General features: G+C 39.4%; 1 pseudogene; it reads right to left on the bottom strand.

Annotated features, from left to right (window-relative positions):
- On the bottom strand, positions 1-25395 carry LOC100351766 (sorting nexin-3 pseudogene; annotated as a pseudogene).
- Positions 25396-25876: the final 481 nt, after the last annotated feature.

Genomic DNA, 25876 nt, shown 5'->3' with positions numbered 1-25876 from the left:
CACCACACATTAAGAAGGGGGAGAAAAATATTCTAGTTCATCAGATTCAAGAAGCAAACATGACACAAAAGCTGTGCAAATAAGACAAAGTAACTTTAGTTAGGACACTGCAGATTGTACTGGAAGGCTGGTGAGGCTATAGTGTGCACCACATTAAAACAACAAGGAAGAGTCATTTATAGAGAAAGGCGGGGATGAGGGATTTTCACTAAAGCAAATTAACTTCTTGTCAACTGCCAAAACAAAAGGAAACAAAACTGAGCACATGAGTGTTAGTATACTGAAGGCATGTTCTACCAGTTTCCGTGCAGCATGCTGAAGTTAGTTAGAACTTCTTCCCTGGTGCCCGTGAATCACGAATGGTCACATTCTTGCCCCTTCTCACCAAATTTCAGGCATGCCTTATTTTAGAGGGAGTATAGCTTTTACCTATGATTTCATCCTATAAAAACATGTGAAGACAACGTTCATCCTGTGCCAGAGGATGACCGGCGACCTTGTTTATAACTGCTCCAGTCCTTGCTTCCTTTCCTCAATAGAATTGTCATCAAATATTCCATCATCTCCTCTAAACGGAAGTTGGCACAAAAACGCTTTCCCAGGGAGTGGGGGAACTACAACCGTGCTCTCTCTCTAATTCACTTCGCAGCCGTTCAAAGTCACTGTATCTTCTAATGGTAGATTCCTTCAGCTAGAAAATTGGAAGATTTGTCCTGACTCTGATTCGTAGGTGGTGAAGCGGCCCCAGCCGACCCCCACGGTCTGTGGGTTGCTCACGTGGATCTCAAAGAAGTTGCTGGGCAGCCCGTAGGCGTCATTCAGGTTCTGCAGCTTGGTGATCAGCCACCAGGTGTACGCCACAGTCTCCGTGGTAACTTACATTACCCCCCATATTCGTGTTTTACTCCATCATGTCAGGAAGGAACTGTCTGATGCTGATGTTCTGTGAATCATTTATTATTAAAGTAAAGAGCATTATGGATTACCTGCTGTTGCTAGTCACTCCAAGCTAACAGTAGTAGAGGGGCTTTTTTTTTCTTGTCTCTCTCACCAGTCTTTGATTCCCATGCTATTCACCCTCAACTTAAAATGTGAAGCCCTTCTTTACTATTTCTTCAATTTGTGACTGTTTTCATATTGTCCTCTCCACCTACAATCCTTATACCACCTTTCTGTAAGAAAACCTTACTATTTTTTAAAAATAGATTCTTTTTTTTTCTTTTCTTTTGACAGGCAGAGTGGACAGTGAGAGAGAGAGAGAGAGAAAGGTCTTCCTTTTCTGTTGGTTCACTTCCCAATGGCCGCTGTGGCCAGTGCACCGCACTGATCTGAAGCCAGGAGCCAGGTGCTTCTCCTGGTCTCCCATGGGGTGCAGGGCCCAAGGACTTGGGCCATCCTCCACTGCACTCCTGGGCCACAGCAGAGGGCTGGACTGGAAGAGGAGCAACCGGGACAGAATCTGGCGTCCTGATGGGACTGGAACCCGGTGTGCCGGCGCCGCAGGTGGAAGATTAGCCTATTGAGCCATGGCGCTGGCCCTAAAAATAGATTTTTTGTCAGAGCCCTTTGTTTTATAGAAAAATTTAAATGCTTGTACAGAGAGTTCCCAAATAGTTTGTTACTCAGTTCTTCTATTATTAAAGTTCTACATTAGCATGGTATACCTGCTACAGTTAATCAACTAATACTACTATATTATTATTAAGTAAAGTCTAGGTTTATTTTTTGAGATTTCTTAGTTTTTATCTAATGTATTTTCCCATCCCAGGAACTCATTCATAATATCACATTACATTTACTTGTTGTGTCTCCTTTCTAATTTTTTTAAAAAATTTATTTATTTTATTTGTGAGATGGAGATGGAGAGAGAGAGAGGAGGAGGAGAGAAAGAGAGAGAGAGAGAGAGAGAGAGATATCTATCACTGGTTCATTCTCCTAATGTCTGCAACAGCCAGGGTGAGCTAGGCTGAATCCAGGAGCCTGGAGCTTAATACGGATGGCAAAGACTCAAGTTCTTGAACCATCTTCGGCTTCCTCTCAGGGTGCACATTAACAGGAAACTAGATCCAAAGTACACTAGCCAGGACTTGAAAGAACCTCTCCAATATGAGAGTGAGGCATCTCCAGGGTGTCTTAACAGCTTGGCCAAACATGCACCACCTTGTCACGTCTTTTTAAGCTCTTTTTGCTGTGACAATTTCCCTAGTTTTCCTTTAATTTAATGGCCTTGACAGTTTTAGAAGTAGGTGGTAAAGGATTTGTAGGCTACCTCTCTATTGGATTTGTTATAATACCTTTCTCATGGCTAAACTGGGATTATAGCTACTTGGGAGAAAAATAAAAAAGGTAAATTTCCATTTGCATCTCTTTGTAGCATGGCTAAATATCAACACAATTTATCACTGTAAATTTTTTTTATTTATTTGAAAGACAAAGATACAGAGAGAGGTAGAGCCAGAGAGAGAGAAAGAGGTCCTCCATTCCACTGGTCTGGCCATTCCACAATGGCCAGAGTTGAGCTGATCTGAAGCCAGAAGCCAGGAGCTTCCTCTGGGACTCTCACATGGGTGTAAGGGCCCAAGGACTTGGGTTATCCTCCACTGCCCTCCCAGGCCATAGCAGAGAGCTGGATTGGAAGAGGAGAGCCGGAACTAAAACCAACATCCATATGAGATGCTGGTGCTGCAGGCTGGGACTTTAACTCACTGTACCACAGTGCCGGCCCCTGTAGATTTTTTTAAAGAGTTATTTATTTATTTATTTATTTGAAAGTCAGAGTTACACAAAGAGAGGAAAGACAGAGAGAGTCTTACATCTGCTGGTCACTCCCCATTGGCCAGGAGCCAGGAGCCTGGAGCCAGGAGCAAGGAGCCGGGAGCCAGGAGCTTCCAGAGGTCCAAGGACTTGGTCCATCTTCCACTGCTTTCCCAAGCCATAGCAGAGAGCTAGATCAGAAGTGGGGCAGCTGGGACTTGAACCAGCACCCATTTGGGATGCCAGCACTGCAGGCGGCAACTTTACCCACTAAACCACAGCGCCGGCTCCTATCACTAGATTTTGACCGACTGAGCTACTGATTCTCAGGTTTCTCTTTTAACTGGCTCTTTTCATCCCCTTTCCATAATGCACTATTTGAAGAAAATCACTATGCTCAATGAACACATGAAAATTGTTTGGAATTCTTATGCAAGAGTTGGTCTCATCTCTTTCATTTATGTATTTATTCATTTTTTAAATGTCAGTGTAGACTGCAGATAGTGAATAGTTATTTTGTACATAGGATTGTTTTCTACTCTATTAATTTCATTTATTTGTTGTTTAAAAATTTTTCCAGCTTTGGTCATCAGGATCATCTTTCACTTAACTCCCTCAGTGTGACCCTGAAGCATATTCCCATCTGTGTTTGGTTTTCTTATATTTTCTGGTGCATCACAATTGTCTCATCTCATTGTATGTTTTTCGTGCCCCTGGAAGATATATTACTTAGAATCTAGTGCTGTTCCAGGCCCTCTCTGATGACAGGAAGGAAGCATATGTGCATATATTTAAGTATATACAAGCTTCTATAAATATTTGTATATGGAGCCATCTATGTATATTAAACAAAACAAGAGTTCATACTGAAGTCACAAACTAATCCATTATGTGATTCACTCCAACTTCCTTCTTTGATTATCTGTAAATTCCGGCTCCAACAGTGAGAAATCTGACTCCCAGCATCTCTCATACATTTCCTTAGTTCTTCTATTCCAGTGTACATAGGTAGAAATCTTAAATTTTTAATGCCCTTCATTCACAGGAAATAATTTCGTCAACTAGAATATAATCTTAGTCTTTATGTGCAATTTCTTTTGTCTTTGATCATATAGACTTCACAGATTTCTATATTAGATCAACACCTTTCTCCTTACTCCCTTTGATGAATTAGTTTCATATATTTTAATATAATTTGATTCTCCTGTAATCATTTGCATTCCTTCCTTGAATCTCCAAAATTCCTAAGTGATTTTTTAGTTTGCATTTATTAACATTTATTGTGTTATAATGATGTATGAGTTTTGCAAATGCATAATGTCATCATTCCATCATTATATTGTAATAGAGACTAGTTTCACTAAAAATACACTTTATTTCATCTAGTCAACCTTCCTTCTTTCCCTGAACTCTCGCAAACTATTAATCTTTTACAGCCCCACCACGCACACAAACAAGAAAATCAAAAATGAAGAATGTTATATAATAGATGTCATATACTATCTAGCCATTTACACTGGCTTATTGTAGTTGGTCATACTTATTTAAGGCTTCTCTGTCTTCATTGCCTAGTAGCTTGCTTCCCCAGGTGATAGCAGAGAGCTGGATGGAAGTGGAGCGGCCCAGTCTTGAGCCGGCACCCATATGGGTTGGCTGCACTGTAGGCAGCAGCTTAACCCACTATGCCACAACACTGGCTCCACCCTACTGATATTTAAAACCTACTATAGGTATACCTATTCCCTAGGTTGAGTTTAGAAACTTCTGTCATTTTCCATAAAGTCATTAGCATTAAAATATCACATTTTATAATTTCATACTTATTATTATTTCTTACAATCTATTAAAGCCTTAAGGAACTAAGACCATGTCTAACTCATTTTTGCATCCTTGTTTCTTAAATTGGGTTTTTTAAGATATCTTTTTATCTTTTTTAAGATTATATTTATTTATTTGAGAAATAGAGTTATAGAGAGAGGGAGAGACAGAGAGAAAGGTCTTCCATCCAATGGTTCACTCCCCAAATGACCTCAACAACCAGAGCTGGAACAATCTGAAGCCAGGAGCCGGGAACTTCTTCTGGGTCTCCCATGTGGGTGCAGGGGCTCAAGCATGTGGGCTATTTTCCACTGCTTTCCCAGGCCATAAGCAGAGAGCAGAATCTGAAGAGGAAGGAGCAGCTGGGATATGGACCCATGCTGAAGTGAGATGCTGGTGCCTCAGGCAGAGGCTTGGCCTACTATGCTATAATGCCGGCCTCTGGTAAATATTTTTAATTGAATGAGATTTTCATGTATAGCATGCAACAATAATTAATATTTAGCATAAAGTGTCTATTTAGCATCATGTACAGTCACAAACATCTCTACCCACACACTTATAAATAGGTAGAATGTATCGCCAATAATAAAGTAAAAACAGCATGCTGTTTTCATAGTCTCTATATTCTTAACTTTAAATATGTCTTCTCATGTAACAATAATCTACTATTTAAAAGAAGATGATTTAAGTAAGTGATTGATATGATTGAGAATCTGGTTTAGCTGCTCTTCATCCTGATCATTTGAAATGATGTAAAATAAACATGTCTATAATAATAGAATTAGAAGCTTCCTTCCATTTGAAAATTATCTATTCATTTCAGTTCTTCATCCTTAAAAAAGAGACCAGCATTTAGTTAGTGATGAAGATGCCAGTTAAGATGACTGTGTCCCAAGCTGGTGTAGCAGAGTTCAATTCCTAGCGTGAGCACCTGTTTCCTGATAATGCAGACTTTGTGACAGTGCTGATATCTCAAGTAGTTCGGATCCTCGGGCCAGCACAGGGATTCAAGCCACTGCTTGTGACATGGGCATCACTTATCAGAGTGCTAATTTCAGCCCTGACTGCTCTGCTTGCAGTCCAGCTTCCTGTTATTGAACTAGGGAAAGCAGCAAACGATGGCCCAAGTATTTGGGCCTCTGCAACCCATGGAGGAGACCAGGATGTCTTGGCTTTGGGCTGGGCCAGTGCGAGTCATTGTGACCATTGTGAAAGTAAACCAATGGATGAAGATCTTTCTCTCCTTCCCTCTATCCTCCTCTCTCTGTCTCTCTGTTTTTCCACTTTTCTGTGTCTCTCTGCCTTTTGAACAAATAAATAAATAAAGCTTATCAAGAAAGTAACTGGGTTCCCTCCATCCATGAGGGTTATCTGGATTGAATACCTGGCTTCCAGTTTCAGCCCCAGGCAAGGGGCTATTGCAGGCATTTGGGAAGTTAACTAGTATATGGCAGCTTTAGCTATCTCTCTTTCAAGTTAATAAATAATTCTTTTCACAAATAATAATCATTTTGATCAGATTTTTTGTTCCATAAAGTTTTATATCTGTATATCTGTAGATAATTATAAAATACCATTCAAGACTGTTGCCAGGCAAAACAAAAATTTAATTATCTTCTCTTTAACTTAGCTTGTTGAAATTATAAATCATCTCACATATACTTGTATAATAAAGCATACAACACTTAAAATTCCACTTGGAAGTTGAAACCAAGATTTCATCTATATATGAAGAAAAAAGTATTTAGCAATTCAAAAGAATTATCTAAATTATCCAGATGCACACTTAAAATGGAGTGATTTATTTATATGTGTGTTTGTTTATTTTATTTTATTGAGAACCTTAAAATTCTTTTTATGTTCCTTACTAATAATGTAAAGATAAGACACTAGCTACTCTAATTGTTAATTTATGATAGTTGTATTTTATGAAGTCACTGTGAACCACTGGGAATGGGGAACACTGAACCTTTTCTCCCAGGAGAAAACAAGGCTGTTTCTAGGTGCCACTGGTCATGGCATTTTCATCCACCAAATGCATTACCTTTTTATGTGCATTTTCACTTAAAGACATCTTATTCAATTTACATTGCTGCTTTATTAACATCGAACTTAGAGCCAGCAGCACTTACTAATTCCTCAGTGAAACTTAGATAACACATCTAGTTTCTCCACAAGGCACATCACAGTATTCTTGTGCTTAGGACACTAGACAAACATTGTGATTGTGAGTCAGTTTAAGTAGTGAAATCCGTAACAAGCACAAAAATGCCAAACACACCTGTGGCATTAAGAGAACTGTAAAGGAGCTAGCCGCCACGTGGCACAGCAAGTTAAAATGCTGCTCGTGACAACAGTATCCTGTATCAGAGTGCTGGTTCAAGTCCCAGCTGATCTACTTCTGATCCAGTGTCCTACTAATGTGCCTTGGAAGGCAGAAGAAGATGGCTCAAGTGCTTGTGTTCCTGCCACCAACATGGGAGACCTGAATGAATTTCCTGGCTCCTGGCTTTGGCTTGGCCCAGACCTGGCTGTTGTGGTCATTTGCAGAGTTAACCAGCAGATGGAACATGTCTCTCCATGTTTCTCTTTCACTCCGCTTTTCAGATAAATAAATCCTGAACAAAGACTGCAGAAAGAATTCTTTTTTATAGTATGCCAGTTGAAACAAGAAGGTAGAACGACTTCTTGTTTAACTTCTGCTGAATTTCTATGAGTATTGATTTTGAGGTTATGAATAAATTATGAGTAGGCAAATTCTCAAATGTAGAATCTGTGAATAATGAGAAACATCTGTATTAAGTGTATGAGTTCCATAAAATTTGCACATAAGCTGTCAAACCTGATATAAAATGCTTTATGCTGGCAATCAGATATCTAATATGAAATGTATGGTTTGCAAATCTAGTAGCTGTTTCTTAAATGCTATATTTTTCCATAGTTTAGAGAAGTGAAGAAAGCTCAAAATATTAATGAAACATTTCTTATAGAAAATGTCAGTGAATTGGATCATAACTTTTTGGAGATAAAATGGTTCATGGTGAAAAGCTGACAGTGAAAAATAGTCCTAAATTAATTGCCAAATCACGTGATATAGATTATGTATAAGCAGGAATTCAGAAGATAAGGATCAATGAAGTTAGGTCAATCAGAGATGTTTAGAGGTAATGTCCCAAGTGTAGTAATGGCATGGAGGCGGTGTTAGTCTCAATAAGGCTTTTATTATTATGCAGTAGGGAAATCACACGTTTTAATTTGTATACCACAACACACTGGATAAACCAACCACGCAGAGTTCCCAAAGTACCCCCCGTGCTCCTGAGGAAGTGTCTTAGCCACAGAGAGCAGAGTTGTACAGTGTCCGCAGGGGTGGTGCCTCTGAGCCAGAAAGCACAGGTCTCCAGGGGCGATCAGCGTCCAGCGCGTGGTTTGGCTTCGAAGGGGCGGAGTCTTTGCTCAGGGAGAGCAGAGCCTCAACGCCCCATTGAGCACAGGGCAGGCTGGAAGAACTCTGACAGGAAGATCTGAATGTGGTGGGTTAACCCAGAGCTTCTGCTCAGCCTCACTCAGAAGAGTCTGTTTAGAGTCTCCACTGGCCTCCTCAGTCTGTGTTTTATATATTTTTTGAAAGTCAGTGTGGGGTTAATAAGGTCTTGAGGAGGGTGTGCACAGGCCATGGGTGGGTCTTATCAAGTCCATGCAGATCTCCTGTAGTCAACTTGGCTCTTAATTATTTTTGTTAATATTATGGTGAAGTTGTTTGATTTTCTGCTCCTTACAGGTAATGACTGGAGTTAGATGATAAGAGTTGGAAGGATCTGAATGGGATGAAGCCATAGAAAGCAAGAACATATAGGCCCAGGAATATTGGAAGAAATAGATTACAAGGAGCAAGGAAAGGGGTGGTTGTGGTGCAAAATTAGATTCTGGTAATTCTTAGAGTTCAGCAGAGGAATTTAAATACACTCAAGAATAGCAATTGTGAAATCCACTGCATACTCTATTCCATAAATTTGTTTAAAACTTCAGTTATTACCTCACATTTATTTATTTACTTACTTATTTGAAAGTCAGAGTTACAAAGAAGCAAAAGCAGAGAGAGAGAGAGAGATGTTTTCCATCCGATGGTTCACTCCCCAATTGGCCACAACAGCCAGAGCTGAGCTGATCCAAAGCCAGGAGCCAGGAGCTTCTTCCAGGTCTCCCACGCAGGTGCAGGGGCGTAAGGACTAAAGCCATCCTCCAGTGATTTCCCAGGCCATAGCAGGGAGCTGGATCGGAAGTGGAGCAGCTGGGACTCGAACCAGCACCCATATGGGATGCTGGCACTGTAGGCAGCAGCTTTACCGCACATCACAGTGCCAGCTCCACCTCACTTTTTTTTTTTTTTTTTCATGTTGTCTCTTTGTGGATAAGTATTTTTCCTCTATCTTTCCTGTGAGGAAACTCTTGCTGTTGTTGAATAGAAGGAAAAATGCTTGTAAGAGATGAGGTGAATTTAAATTCAAGTTCAGTCACTGTATCAGAATGAAATCAGGGAATGTGAACCTTTGGTTTGACCAGAGCAGCACTTAGTCTACAGTTTGAAGAAGTTTAACCAATGTCATTAATTATGAAATTTTTCAATCTGGCTAGTGGGTGAGTCACTGTTTCTTTCCTGGGAAAGAACCATTTCAGGCAATCGGAGATAACAGAATTTGAAGGGCTGGGAAAAAATAGCTGCAGACTAGGGGATGGTTAAAACCCACTAACATCATAAAAGCAATACCTGATAAATTTATCCTAGATAAATTCCAAAGATACTTGCTAGACCATGAAAATATCCTGTTCATGAGAAATATAAAATTTACAATTTGTGGCATTAAAATCTTTGCACACAAAGAAGCATAAAAATTCAAACTATAATGAAAATAATTAATCAATAAAAATCTACCCAAAATTGGTGGAGATATTAAAATTAGAAAAGAAGGATATTAAAACAATTTACATAAAAATACAGAAGTAGTATCAATTTGCCTTCAAAGAAGATTATTCAATAAATATAATTAGTTCTGTGTCTGGTACCCTAGAAGCAGGAAACAATAGCACCAGATATACATATTAAGTTTATATTATGTATGTGCACATATTCTCACGTATCTTTGTGTACCTCACACATACACCCCTCCGCAATACACCTAAGTATTGTATACTTTACAGTTTGAAATGTGATTTGCCAACAAATATAGCAAATGAATATGCATTACTAAAAGTTATGAAACAGTGAAAAGAGAACAGTTTATTTTTCATTAGTACTTAGGGACTATTTTTAGATATGTTTCATAAAGTCTGTATTATTAATGAATGTCCATTTTAGATTTTTATTTAAGGCAGGTGATCGATACACCAGTTAAAAAAAATCAGGCAGTGGAGACTACAGTTTATAAATAGATGTAGGTTCAAGGAAAGTGATTTGTTTAAAATCAGAAAAAAAGAAGCTGAACTCCTGAAGGCTATCAGGACTACAAATGGAAAATTATAAAGTTCTATAAAAAAGACTATAAAATTTTATAAAAAACTGTCAATGGTTGGGGAAAGGAAGAAATACAATTTGTTTATTTCATTAGAAAAGTCAGAGTAGGACCATCTGAGTCTGAAGAAAGTAAAGAACAAACTCTATGGGATCTTGGATTGCAAATTTCTGCTGCCCTTTCCATTTTTGATGTCTAATGTAAACTGATTATTTATCTCTTGAAGGTGAGTAAGTAGAGCAGAATTACGGATCTCACTGAGTATCATTGCTTTATTCTGTGCAAAAAGTTGATTTTACAGAGTGACTTCATTGTTATCAATCTCTAGAGCATTTATAGAAACATGCCAATGAGCATTTTTGATGTAGATACTTAAATGTGTGACTAGAAACATTGATATTTTCCAGTGATTTTTCTCTCTATACAATAAACATAATTTTAATGAGATACCTGAAGTAAATGTTATCTAAGATACATATAGATTATAGACTTGTCAAAATTTCCCAATGAATTTGGATTTTTATTCTACATACAGTTATGATTAAGTAATAGTTAAAATTCACTGAACATACCTCACAGTTGATAGAGTGCTCAGTACATTGTAAGTGCATTTCACATATATGGACACCTGATGTCCTTCCTTCCAGCCCCCTCCTTTCACTTGTGTAAAAGAATTCCAAAAGACTGGGTGCAAATATCATCCATATTTTGGATCTTGTTCTTATTCATCAAGTTACTAGAGAAGAAGATCTGAGTCATTTATTTAATGCTTATTTGTTTATTCATTTTCATCTACTTGAAAGAGTAAAAGAGACAAAGGGAGGGAAATGGGGAGGGAGGGAGGGAGAGAGAGAGAAAGAGAGATCTTCCATTGGCTGGTTCACTCCCCAAATGCCCACAATATCAAGGGCTGAGCTGGACCTAAATCTGGAGCCAGGATCTCTATCCAAATCTCTCACCTGAGTATCAGGGTCTCAAGTACTTGAGCCATTATTTGCTGCCTCCTAGGCCCATTAACAGGAAGGTGGACCAGAAGCAGAGGAGCTTGGATTTGAACTCTTACTCTGATATGGCATTCAGGCATCCCAAGCATGGCTTAACCTTCTGTGCCATATGCATGACCTAGATCTGCATCTTATCACTTGACATTTCTTACTTATCCTGACTTGTCAAATGTAAGAAAAATGACATGTCCTAGGCTAGTTTGAAGCAATAAAATGAAAGCTTAGCTTAGATTCTTCTCCATCCATGGATCTGTTCTGAGGTATCTCAGGATTTTCTATAAGGATTTAATCATTTTTGTTTTTACCTTTGCAACAACATAAAAGAATATTGTAAGCCTCCTGAATCTCTAGGATGAGCACTTTGAAAATTAATACTGTCATGTGATTTTAGCATTGTTTTTGTCATTGTCTTTCTTGTTACCCATTGGAGATAAGAAGCTCCTAAAGTGATATTATCTTTGATTTAATATGTTGCTTTTCATATGGAGTCTTGAGATGCCCGAGGTTCTAATTAGGTATTTTGAGATTCAGTGAGTTTTCAGCTGCTTATTACATATATACGAGGATACTTCAAAAGGTTTTGGGGAAAAGGACATTAAAAATATGGTAATTTTGGTGTAAAAAATTTGAAATGACACAGCTTTTTCATTAAATGCATTTTCCACAAACTTTTTGAAGGTTCCTCCTATTCTTGAATTTCAGATTTTTATGGCCAAATAAGCTCATCTTTTAATTCAATCTTTATGAACTTTTTAAAGTACCTTTGTACTCATACACAGATGAATACACATATGTATATACACATTCTTTGTCAGAAGCTTCATCTTATAAAAATGTATGTGAAAATAGTATTAACTACCCCATTCTTCCTCTCCTGATCTTTTCAAATCCACTGGTTAAGCCACTGCCTACAGCGCTGGCATTCCATAGGGATGCCAGTTCGAGTCCCGGCTGCTGCACTTCCAATCCAATTCTCTGCTGATTTGCTTGGGAAAGCTGCAGAAAATGGTCCAAGTGCTTGGGCTCTCACACTCACATGGGGTACACAGATTAAACTCCTGACTCCTGACTTTGACCTGGCCCAGCCCTGGCTGTTGTGGCTATTTGGGGAGTGAAACAACAAATGGAAGATTCTCTTTCTCTCTTTCTCTCTACCTCTCCTTCTCTTTCTGTAACTCTGCCTTTCAAATAAATAATAAACCTAAAAACAGAAAAAGAAAGAGCAAAAAGAAAAGGAAAATACCATATAATAGGAAGAAACAGTGGTGATAATCTCATAAGAGTGTTTTCAAAGTCAGTTTTGTAGTATTGATGTTTTTGTATTAAAATGGGTAGCAAGACAATGATAGAATTTGTATTAATTTTTAAAAATCAAAACTAATATCACCAAATGAATAGTAAGATAATGGTTCAGACAAGGTCTGTTTGAATTCACAGCAAGGCCCATTTTTATTCTACTTGGTGTATAAATAGCACATCCCCACTGTGGTTCTTCACATTGTGTGTCTTCCATGTGGATAGCAGGGGCGCCAGTACTTGGCCCATCTTTTCCCCTTCCCAGGTCCATTAGCAGAAAGCAGGATCGCTGGCAGAGTAGCTGGTACTCTAAGTAGCACTCCAATATGGAATGTGCACATCCCAAGCAGTATTTTTGCCTGCTGTGCCCCACTGACTGCCCCTGCCGTGCATTTTAGTCACTATAAGACACCTAATGAATATGAGTTCAGCATCCAGATTTGGAATAATATCTAGAAAGTTAAGATGGATCACCCAAATACCTAAAATAAGAGAATATATTGTGGCTGCAAATGTTTTCAAATACAAGGGATATTCAAAAGAACCGTGTTTATTGTTGAAAAGCTAAGCATGTGGGGCCAGTATTGTGGCATAGCAGGTAAAGCCACCGTCTGCAACACTGGCATCTCATATGGGTACCAGTTCATGTCCTGAAGGCTGCTGCACTTCTGATCCAGCTCCCTGCTAATATGCATGGGAAAACACCCAAAGATGGCCCAAGTATTTGGGACCTTGTCACCCAGATCGGAGACCAGCAAGAAGCTCCTGACTTCTGGCTTTGGTCTGGCTCAGCACTGGCTGTTGCAGCCATCTGGAGAGTGAACCAGTAGATGGAAGTCATCTCTCTCTCTCTCTCTCTCTCTCTCTCCCTGTCTCTTTATAACTCTGCCTTTCAAATAAATACATAAATCTTTTTAAAATGTTGTGTATTTATATCAATATATTTATGTACCGAAATAAACTTTCTTTTTTAAGGTAGGGTTAAAGAGAGAGAGCGAGAGATTCCACATCAGAGAGAGATTCTACATCAGAGAGAGATTCCACATCAGAGAGAGATTCTATATCTGTTGGTTCACTTCCCAAATGGATACCCTACCCCTTTTATTAGTAATTCTTATTAATACTCTTATATCTTCACCCCTTCAGTAGCAAAGTATTTCTCAGATCTCATGCCAGATCTTCCATCATCATAGGACTGGACCTCATCTCTAAATACCGTTTATTCATTTACATGGATTATTCCCTATAATAATATTATATGGTGAGAATTCTATTTCCATGGCAACCAGGAGTGGCAGCTTCAGATTATCTGAAATCTATATAATGCTTATAAAAACTTGCAATGTGGAATAGGCATTGTATCACAGCTGCTTAGGACACTGCATGTTCTGGTTACTCCACTTCTGATGCAGTTGCCTGCTAATAGTCTTGGGAAGAAGGCAGGTAATGGCTAAAGTCTCCCAACAACATGGGCAACCTGGATGGAGTACTAGGCTGCAGACTTAGGCCTCGCCAAGCCCTGGCTTTTGTGGGTATCTGGGGAGTAAACTATTAGGTGGAAGATTCTCTCTCTCTCTCTCTCTTTCCCTCTCTCCCCTTCTCCCCTTCTCTCCCTGTCACTCTGCCTTTCAAATACATAACTATTTTTTTAAAAAGTTCTTGGAAAAATTGAGTTAAAAGACACAGTGCATTTGCTATTAATCTTCAAAAAAATGGAAAATAAAGCCCCCACTGTGTTCTTATCCTATCTTGTTATAATAATATACAATCTTGGCAATGCTTGAATTCTTATTTTGTTTATTTCTTCACAAGGTCTTGGTAACCTCTAATATACTCTAATGATTTCATATATTTTGTTTCTGCTAATTAACATTGATTGCTTTTTTTACCCACACTGATTATATGAATTTTCCAGCTGGTCAATAGTGTATATACATCCCATATTTAACAGTGTTAACTATATTAATTTTAAGTCAACAAGTTACATTGAAAAATTCAAAATGAATTTGATACAAAGGATGTTATATGCATTTCAAGAGAAATAATCACTTATAAATGAGAACTAAAGTTGCTTGGATAACACATGAGAGTTCAAGCTAATGTAACCTGCTTTTACAGCATGTGTTAGATAAGTAATATATGCAGATAAATCAAAATACCACAGTAATTTAGTCCCTTTCACCTTGCTTGTAAGGATTATGGAAATCTTAAGATACAACTCATACTGTATTGATACTTAAGATGCAACTCATATGTGGATTAAACTTGATCTATAAGCACATGGTTTTGTTTCAATGTTCAGTGCCAAGATAGATAAACAATTTCTGTTCTCTTGTCTCTCTTTCTTAAATTTCTGCTCTATAAGAACTGAAGAATAATTGAGAATTTAAAGGTGAATATGAAAAAATCTTACTTCTCAAGAAGCTATGTTTAGTTCTCAAATATAACTATTTCCTTGATTAGTAAGATAGATTATTATTCTTTTCATTCTATTTATTTAAGTCAATGTTTACTTTAAACGCAGGTATTTTTCCTTTTTTCAGGATAAAGGAAATACTTTGATACTACCGGTTTGACATATGATGTCTCTTTACATATTATGATAGAAGTAGTATAGGTTATGTAGTCAGTGCTTCTGAGTTTGAATCCCAGCTCTCTTACCTGCTTCCAAAGTGTGAAGCTTATCATCTAAATGTTCAGATCCATGATGCAATAATTTGAATTTGGCATGTCCCTCCCAAGCTCATGTCAGAGTTCAATCCTTCAAGTCATATACTAATGTTAGTAAGAAGCTGGAAACTCTGGATAGAGTCATTAGGGTGGAGCCCTCGTGATTGAGTTCTATTGGCTTTATAGAAGGAGAGACAGAGATCAGGCCTAGACCAACACACTGGGTCCAGTCTCTTGCCGTGTGATGCTCTGTGCTGTCTTGGATTCTGCTAATAAGAAGGCCTTTGCCAGATGAGGCCCCTAGACCTTGAACCTCCTGAACTGTGAGACAAAATAAGACATTCTTATTTATAAAATTAGCCTAACTTATTTTATTATAGTAACAAGAAGCTGACTATTAAACCTCCCTTTCCATCACTGCAAAAATGAGTATAATTCCTTTCAAGATGTTATAAGAAATATATTTCACGGCCGGCATCGCGGCTCACTAGGCTAATCCTCCACCTTGTGGCGCCGGAACACCGGGTTCTAGTCCTGGTCAGGGCGCCGGATTCTGTCCCAGTTGCCCCTCTTCCAGGCCAGCTCTCTGCTGTGGCCAGGGAGTGCAGTGGAGGATGGCCCAAGTCCTTGGGCCCTGCACCCCATGGGAGACCAGGAGAAGCACCTGGCTCCTACCATCGGATCAGCACGGTGCGCCGGCCGCGGCGGCCATTGGAGGGTGAACCAACGGCAAAGGAAGACCTTTCTCTCTGTCTCTCTCTCTCACTGTCTACTCTGCCTGTCAAAAAATAAAAGAAAGAAAGAAAGAAAGAAAGAAAGAAAGAAAGAAAGAAAGAAAGAAATCTCACGAGTGTTTGTCGCATAGCATTTACTTAATAAATAGTATATAGTCTCTTAAATACTATCTCATCCTAATAAAAATACATTGAATTTTATTGTTTCTGAACATAGAGAATAAATGGAGGACTAAAATGGTCATGATTCTAATTTATGTGTTTTGAAAGTCACACTAATTTATGTTTTGAAAATACCTTGCCCTCAGCTAATATTTGATGGGACTTTGTGTGATCAGAGTTTTATAATGTGGGGGAAGGGAGAGAGTACCTCATCCTTTTTTAAAAAAGTGAAATAGAAATTATTCAGCAAGATTACAGTCCAGGCAGAAAACTTAGTTGTGTATGCAAAAAATGATCTTCATGTGAAATGTGCTGTCTTGTAATGAGGTACAATAGATGATAAGCACTAGGTGATCAAGATGGTAAGAGTCAGAAGCTTAGTGACTAGTAGGCTTCTTCAAACAAGGTTCTGTATATGAAAATATACAGTATGTCTAAAAAGAAAAGCAACAAAAACAACTCAATTTGAGTGTTATAGACATAAGTGATATATTAGTCTGGGGTCAGCATACAATAAGCTGTAAATGTCAGAAGTTCAGATTTTAGTAAACATTGTTAATCAGTTTAAATGATCATACTAGTCATATGTTTGGTAAATCACGAATCTATATAATCAATGAACAATAAGCTTCAAGAATATAATTGTAAGCAGAATAGGAAAAAGGTTATAAAGCTCTCCTTTCTATATATTAAATTGGAACTGCATAAAAGAAAATGATAGGAGCCAGCATTATGGCATAGTGAATAAGGCCATTGCCAGTGACGCCAGCATCTCTTTTTAAAAGATTTTATTTATTTATTTGAAAGTCAGAGTTACACAGAGAGAGGAGAGGCAGAGAGAGAGAGAGAGAGAGAGAGAGAAAGAAAGAAAGAAAGAGAGAGAGAGATCATCCACCCGATGGTTCACTCCCCAATTGGACGCAACGGCTGGATCTGAAGCCAGGAGCCAGGAGCCAGGAGCTTTTTCCGGTCTCCCACACGGGTACAGGGGACCAAGGACCTGGGCCATCTTCTACTGCTTTCCCAGGCCATAGCAGAGAGCTGGATCAGAAGAGGAGCAGCCGGGACTAGAACCAGCACCCATATGGGAAGCCGGCGCTTCAGGCCAGGGCGTTAACCCACTGCACCACAGTGCTGGCCCTGGCCAGCATCTCTTATGGGAACTGGTTTGAGTCCCTGCTGCTCTGCTTCCAGTCCTGCTCCCTACTACTGCCTCTGACTTGGCCCAGATCTGGTTGTTGCGACCATTTAAGGAATAAACCACCAGATAGAACTGTCTCTCTCCCCCTCTCCACCCCATCACTCTGTCTTTCAAATAAATAATTTTTTTTCATATAAACAATTCAATTTTTCTAATTTTTTAAAAATTAAAAGAGTCAAAAAAACATAAAAGAGGAAGAGGTATTGCAAAAAACCAGGATTCCTGCCCTATCTATACCAGTGACCATGTCTGTTACTGTACAAAAAACATGAGACTTTTCTGGTTTCTATTTTACATATTTATGAAATGAGAAACAAATTGAATCAGGTAATATGAAAAGGGTCAAATATAATTATAAGATTAAAACAACTCTAACTTGATTAGCAAAGTGTAATTAAAATACTCTGAGATATTAAAATGAAAATATAACTTGTTATTATAAGTGTTTGGAGCAAGCACCCCCTAAAAGTAATTAACTCACCTTTATATAAGAACCCTATGCTAGCTCTCTTTATTGTGCTGGAATGTATTCTGCTACAACTCTGTGAAGCTTTTGAGGGGATGTATATGTGTGTGTTTGTGTTTGGATGTGTGCATATGAAATGCACATATGTGTGAAGGTGTGGTATTTGTGTGTCATATCTTTGTAATGTGCAAATGTGTTTTACTGCAGGTATTGAGTTAAATTTAACCATGTTTTATTTGCTTCAGATTTTTTAATAGTTTTCTCTACACGTTCAGTATAAGGTACATTTAATTCAATGTTATAAACTTCATTTTTTGTGTGTTGCTATCTTATCCAATCAAATGTCACAAATAAAGATGACTCTTTTTTCCATAAAATATGTCATATTGTATTGTTAATTTATTTTTTAATTATTAATTCATTTGAAAGGCAGAATTACAGAGAGAGAGCAGGAGAAACAGAGAGCATCCGTTGATTCACTCCCCAGTTGGCCACAACAGCAGGAACTGGGCCAGGCTGAAGCCAGGAGCCAGGAGCCTCTTCTGGATCTCCCACAAGGGTACAGGGGACTGAGCACTTGAGCCATCCTCTGCTGCTTTTCCAGGCATATCAGGAGGAGCTGGATCAGAAGTGGAACATATGGGACTCCAACCAGTGCCCATATGGGATGCAGGTGCTGCAGATGGTGGGCTGTACCTGCTACGCCACAGCTCTAGCTCCATCCTATGATTTCATTAAATAGTATGTGTTGCATTTGAGATCTATCTATCTATCTATCTATCTATCATCTATCTATCTATCTGAAGTTGATTTTTCTTCATTTATGTATATCCTAAATCAATACAGGATAAAGGGGACTGTTTAATCATTGTTAAAACTGTCTTAACCCAGTGGCTACAGGGCAGCTACATAGTCATTATTTATATTCTTAGCAACTATTTTTGTCAAAAATATAACTTATCCTTTTCCACAGATTTTAGACTTTGAATTAAAATCCTGATGGAAAATTGTGTTGACAATAAACCCAAATAAAAAGCTAAATGATGTAGAGTCCATAACCAGCTCTAGGAAACAGATTATAGTTGGTGACATGCTTAATCTTTCCTTCCTTCTTTATTTCTCCCTTCTTCCCTCCCTCCCTCCCCCTTGCCTTTCTTTTCTTCTTTCTTTCTTTCTTTCTTTCTTTCTTTCTTTCTTTCTTTCTTTCTTTCTTTCTTTCTTTCTTTCTTTCTTTCAAGATTGACAGAATTAAAGAAGGAGAGAGAGAGAGCGAGAGAGCTTCTATACCTCAAATGGCCACAATAGCCAGGGCTATGCTGAGCTGAAGCCAGGAGCCAAGAACTTCTTCTTGGTCTCCCATGTGGGTGGTAGGGACCAAAAAATTTAGGCTACTTTTAGCAGGGAACTGGATTGGAAGTGGAGCAGCTGGGACTTGAACATGCACCCATCCACTCTTTATTTCTTTTGTTCTTTGTAATCCAGGCATAATTGAAGTTACAGGTTGATTCTAATGCAGAAGTATTGTGCATTTTAGGGATTTGAGAAAGTCACCCAGGTATTTATGTCTCTTTTACTTTTCTAACTATGTATGCTCAGCTAAACTATAGGATCATAATAAATTTGCAGGGTTTCCTAACATGAATATGGCCAATGTGTCAATAGATAGTCACAGCTCCACTAGCAATGTACTCAGCCAGTGAATGTACTGAAATGTAGAAGCTGTATTGGAGAACCACTCCCAACCACAGCTGATGAAGCTAGAAGAGGTCATCATCAGAACATAAGAGATAGTGACATTAAGAAGCACAACCACATGTCCAACCACTCCACTAATTAACATGAGTGCATGGTTACTCTACCTGCAACCTTGAATATAAGCTGTCAGCCCATAATAACCTGGACCAATGCTAAATATTAATTACCCCTCCAAAAAAAAAGAAATGTGGAAAAATAAGAAAAATAAAGTAAAAGTATAATCTCCAAAAATATCATAAATATAGTAACGACCCTCTGATTTGGGGGATTGTATTTTTCACTGCTAGTGATGAGACTAAGGATGCAGCTTAGGTCTCCTTGAGGGAAGTTAACAATAACCTACCTCTGCTGGAATCTGATATGGAATATTCAGAGACAGAAAGTTGTAGTGTTAGTAAAGCTCAGAGGAGAATCTTATGTATATCATAGGACTGTCTGCACACATTAACAAGGAGTCCCCATGTGTTCATTCACTATATAGGCAAAGCTTTTTATTTCAAATGCTTTTAAAAAAGATCCCAACTATTCCTTAAAGGTCATATTTCCTTCCCCAAAAGCCATATCAAGTGTCGTATTTCTCAGACCAATGTTTTGGTGTTCACAGTTAAAATACGAAATAATTGATAAAGTCAGAAGTCAGAATTGGCTTCATTCATGGGATATAGAAGCTATACATGGAAAAGGTCTCTGAGCTGTTCTAACATATTTTGTTACTGATAGGAAAGTGAGATCCATAGTTATCCTTATTTCAAATTGAACCATTTGCAAAATATATTATTACTGAAAAAAATTATCCCTATGACCATTAAGACTTGCTTAAAATGGGATTTAGTCTTTAGCAGAAAATTGTATTACATTTCATCCTTACTAAGCACTTTATTTCTATGCTTGATATGCATTTGAATTGCCACTTTGGGGAGGAGTCATATTTTAAGACCCTTTTGTTGAGTAGCAAATGATACTGTTTGTAAAAGCCTAAACAGAACTTTTAATAAAAGGAGTATTTGAAGATGCTGTGGTCAGTCCCTTATCAATTTAAGGCTATAAAATCTGATTGAGGAATTGTTTACTTGATTATTGCAAGGTGTCCAGTGTGTAACAAATCTTCCCAGGCAGACGAATAAATTAATTCACAAGCTTATTTTGGGATTCCACTCCCAGGCGAGGTTCCCCAGTGCCAAGAGAGTGGGGGCCAGGGAAGTCACACGTCAGAGGTTGGGAGGGCTCCTTTTATAGATACAGGGTGGGGGTTAAAGTTGAGGCAGGTCTGATCCTCATTGGTTGACCTTTAGGCACCCGCAGGGACCTTGACAAGGACTTTTCTTCCCCAGAAGTGCGGGTAGGGACTCTCCATTCCCAGAAGTATAGGCCTTCCCTCGCTGCGGATCCCAAAGCTACCATCCTGACTTTTTGATGATAGGAAAGGGGGAGACGATGAGTCTCTCTGGCTACTTCCTGCTGACTGGGGACGTCGTCTACAGGGGCCCACTGGGGGTCTATTGGGGCTCTGCAGGGACAGGCATGTATGGATGGAGAAGCATCTGGCTGACTGCCTGGTTGCTGAAGGCATTGGTTCATTCCATTATCACCTGCTATAAACGCTTAAACAGACACTGTAGTATGCAAGTCAGGGTGAGAATAGCAACCAATGATCCTGAGAGTGGCATTAACCAGGTAATGAGAGGATTTCATAGAGGAGAGGAAATGGGGGGTGGTCTCTGGACCCTTGTGAGGATTGTTTGATGGACGTGGTTTAAATATGATCCCAGCCAAGACCAGGAGAAAGGCCACTCAACTTTTGCAGGTAGAGGGGTTTGTCTGTAGAGAAATTCTAAATAATCATACAATATTAAGTAGAGGAGCGGACCATCAGTACACACTGGTTGGGAGCAGAGCCATTGATGTTAGAGTAGAGGTTATTATTACAAAGGAATGAGGCCCAAGTGGGCTAGACAGGGTCTAGAACAAAGGACAGAGTCATTATCAGAGGACCCAAGAAAGGTGCTGTCTAAACCACAACTAAATTTTCTGATTGAGAGGCAAATAGAACCTGACAGAAGGGGCTTGATAATAATCTGGTGGGCTTTAGGCCTTGTAAGTTAACATGCCCAGACCTGTCTATCTCTTCACATAGGGTACATCCTAAGGGAGGTGTGAACCTTCTTGGGGAAGGCACCCTGTAGACCTCCATCACCTACCTGGCCTGGGAGAAGAGCTGGCCAGGTGAAGGCAGGTGGCATCTCTAACAGGAAATCTACAGTTCTGCCTGCAATGTTGCTGACCCTACTTGGCCGTCCCCTCAGCTGCGGTGGTCACTTTGGAAGCTGGGCTGAGTGAAGGGCTTTTCAGCTTAGAGCCAATATGATCTGTGGCTCTGACCTGAAGTCCTTCAACTCCAGGGCAGGTCCATTTCCAGTGATCCAACTCTTGGCTGGCAGAGATGCCAGGGCTCTTCACAAGTTGATTTCTGCTGAAGCCCAGGCTTACCACATTGAAAGCCACTGCAGTGGACTGGCCTGTTGGGTCTCCTTGAGGGCTGACCACTGTACAGAACAGCCATTAATAGGCCTGCCACCTATCTTTACATTTCTGATGCCTAGCTTTCCTTTCCTCCTAGTTTTTGTTAAAGACCAGAGGATGCAAGTCAAGGGGGTCTCCAATGTTGACAGATCACTGGCCAAGGCTTGTCCAAATATGTGGGGGCTATCTCGGAACCCCTGGGGGAGCACGGTCCATGTCAACTGTCGGACATCTTGCAGTTATTATTATTATTAATATTATTCTACCTTGTTACTCCTCACAACATCCATACATGCTGTATTCCTCGCTGGTGCCATTCAATAACATCTTGTTTCCCATTCATCTTGGGAACTTGTGGTCTTTTGTGATTGGACTATGAAAACCTAAATGTGCCCATGACATTCTGATTGAACTTTTTTGACCTATGTGACTTCTTTGACAAAAGCCTTTTGCTGCTGGGAGCTTTTCGACATGCCACCGTGATGTGCAATTTTGATGCAAAGTTGTTTTGACATGGCTATTAAGCTTTCAACTTTTATTATCAGTTTCCCCCTAAACTGAGCTGACCTCATTCAACAATGAGAATGAAAGATGAGATGGGCTGTGTGCAGAAAACAGGTATTAGGGATAGATTGAAGCTAAGTGCACAGTTAGAGAAATTGGGCAATGCCCAATCAGGTCAGACTTCATGTGTCTAGATATCACTATGTAACCCCCTTTTATTTATTACACTACAATATCCTTCAGGTGTTAAAACAAGTGCACACTTATTCTCTCAGAACTCACCTCTACCATACTTGCTTTTTCTGAAATTCTGTGATAGTTATTCCATAAACTATAACACATGTGGAAAAGTAATAGTTGAAATGCAATGAAATCAATTGTTATTCCAAATGGTCTATGAAAGCAGTTTTTCATTACACCACTCACAACTATTTCTCAGTATCCTATTATGTATAATATTATAAAACTTGTTCAAACTGAAAATTTGGGAGACAGATCCAACACTCCCTTCAAGTATAACACAGATCACATTCCTAACATACATCTTTATTTTGTCTTACTATAGAGGTAACTTTCGGTCGAAAAAACTCATAAATATTGTACAAAGTAAAAGCCCCTGGTAATTGAGATCTGGACTAGAGATATCTTTAGTAAAAACTTTGGAGAGGGGGCCGGCACTGTGGCATAATGGGTAAAGCTGCCACCTGAAGTATCAGCATCCCATATGGGCACTGGTTTGAGACCTGGCTGCTCCACTTCTGATCCAGCTCTCTGCTATGGCCTGGGAATGCAGTGGAAGATGGCGCAAGTGCTTGGGCCCCTGCACTCACATGGGAAGACCCAAAGAAAGCTTCTGGCTCCTGGCTTTGGATGGGCACAGCTCCGGCCATTGCTGCCAATTGGGGAGTGAACCAGCTGATGGAAGACCTCTCTCTCTCTTTCTCTCTCTCTCTCTGCCTCTCCTCTCTCTATGTAACTCTCTAACATTCAAATAAATAAGTAAATCTTAAAAAAAAAAAAAACTTTGCAGAAACAAATCAGAATCTAAATGTCATAGATTAACAAAGTTATCTATTTCTTGTTATATTAAAATGACTAGGCCAAAACATCTATACTGTAGTGAGTATTTAAACTAGCAGTTAAGGTGCAGTTAAGATACCTATGTTTCATGAGTACTTGGGTTCTACATTCAGATCCTGACTCCAGCTTTCTGCTAATTCAGACCATGGGAAGTAGCACTGAAGGCTCAGTTATTGGGTTTCTGCCAACACGGGAGGCCTCAATTGGAATCCATGTTTCCAAGTTTGGCTCCAGAAAGGAGCCACTGTGGGCTCTCTCTGTCCCTCTCTGTCCTTCCCCCCTTCCCTCCTCCCTCCCTCTCTTTCTCTCTTTCTACCTCTCTCTCCCTTTCTAACTTTGAAATCAATTTAAAGAAAAAATTAAGTAAAAAACTGGTTAAAAATACATTGTTTCAAAATAACCAAGCCAAAAACCTAATATTGGTTTAAAAGAGTTGGGCTTTAGAAGAGATAATTACTATTGAATTTCTTCACCTTTCTCATAGAAGCTTTATCAAGGTGTATCTATCAGTTTTCACAGAGAAATGTGAGTGCTGGCTGGATGATCTTTGCACCAAGATTCCACCTATGGCATCATGGTACTGAAGATGGATCACAATTACTCTGTGGTCAGGATAGCACATCTGGGCATGACAAAGGCCTTGCACTTTATCTGATGAGGTCCTTAAGGACTGAACTACAGGAGGCAGGCCATCTTTCTTAATGATCACCAAACGCCCGTTGCTTATTTCTGGCTGTGGTAGAAAGGTGATATTGGAAGCAGTTGGAAGGTTTTGTGGAAAGAGATGTGGGCTATATAAAATTTAATGAGTCTTTCATCCCCTGAGAAAAGCTTCAGGTATTTCCTACTCCCAGGACTCCGGTGTACACCATGCTGTCAATAAAGTCTATGTAGGACAGGAAAGCAAGAGTACTCTCTCCCTCATGGACTCCTTATTTACACAAAGGAAGGTTGTCAACACTGAATGAACAGTGTGTGTGTGTGTGTGTGTGTGTGTGTGTGTGTGTGTTTGGGAGAGGACCATGGTGAGGAGTGTTTGATGATAAGAGTTACCTTTTTGTTTTTTACAGGCAGGGGGGACAGTGAGAGAGAGAGAAGGAAAGGTCTTCCTTTTGCCGTTGGTTCACCCCCCAATGGCCGCTGTGGCTGGCATGCTGTGGCTGGCACGCTGTGGCCGGCGCACCACGCTGATCTGAAGCCATGAGCCAGGTACTTCTCCTGGTCTCCCATGGGGTACAGGGCCCAAGGACTTGGACCATCCTCCACTGCACTCCTGGGCCACAGTAGAGAGCTGGACTGGAAGAGGAGCAACCGGGGTAGAATCTGGCGCCCTGACCGAGACTAGAACCGCAGAATCTGGCGCTGCAGGCAGAGGATTAGCCTATTGAGCTGCGGTGCCAGCCAAGAGTTACCTTTTATGATTTGAAAAATAGTTGGATAAATTAAGTTCAGCACATGTCACCTGGATATTCTGTGACTGTCAGTAGCAAAATGAAGGTCATCATTTCTTCCTTGGAGTTATTTAACCTCTTTAAATATGACATTCCTTTGCCTCATTGTTGTATTTGATTTTACTTTTCTCATAGCCATGGATTAAGTTTAGTGATAGAAAGAGAAACTGATTTTTAATATCTTTGCATTCTGTTATATTTTTCTCTAGTGTGATTCTCACTGAACACATTAAATCATATATGAGAGGGTCACGCATTAGGTTCAGTGATTAGGACACTGCTTGGGAAGCGCATGTCCACTAGAGTGCTGGTTTTGAGTCCAGATTCTGCTTCTTAGTCCAGTTTCCTGCTAATGCACACCCTGGGAGGTAGTAGGTGATACCTGAGGTACTTGGATCCCCGCCACTCACATCCGCAATTTTAAACTCCTGGCTTTGGCCTTGTCCAGACCTGGCTGTTACCAGCATTGCGGGGTTAACTAGCAGATGGAAGATACCACTGTGTTTCTCTTTCTGTTTATTTCTATTGGTTTTTTCTTTTATAACAAAAAAGTTAAAAGCAAACATGTGTAGGTACTTCAAAAAATTGTGGAAAAAGGGAATTAAAAGTATGAATTTATTTGGGTGGAAAAAACTTTGAAATCCAAGAATATCTTTGTTATAATATACATTTTCCTTGCATTATTAAAAATACGTTTGGCACTAAAATTTCTTTGCACTAAAACTCATACTTTTAATTCTACTTTTCAATGAACTCTTTGAAGTATCTCTGAACAGGTACATAATCCACAATTACGCAGGTCCTTTCCTGCTTCGCTCACTCTGGGGATTTGACGCATAATGTGTTAAAATCACGGATTACGGAGACAAGATGATTAATTCACTGGCAAACTTATTTTATGGGGAAGTGTTGCCTTTAGGTGATATGTAAATTACTGTTTTATAAATA

Source organism: Oryctolagus cuniculus, chromosome 4 (assembly GCF_964237555.1).
Source record: "Oryctolagus cuniculus chromosome 4, mOryCun1.1, whole genome shotgun sequence".
Lineage (NCBI taxonomy): Eukaryota > Metazoa > Chordata > Mammalia > Lagomorpha > Leporidae > Oryctolagus > Oryctolagus cuniculus.
Note: the sequence above shows the minus strand (reverse complement) of the source record. Positions and strands in the feature narration are given on the sequence as shown.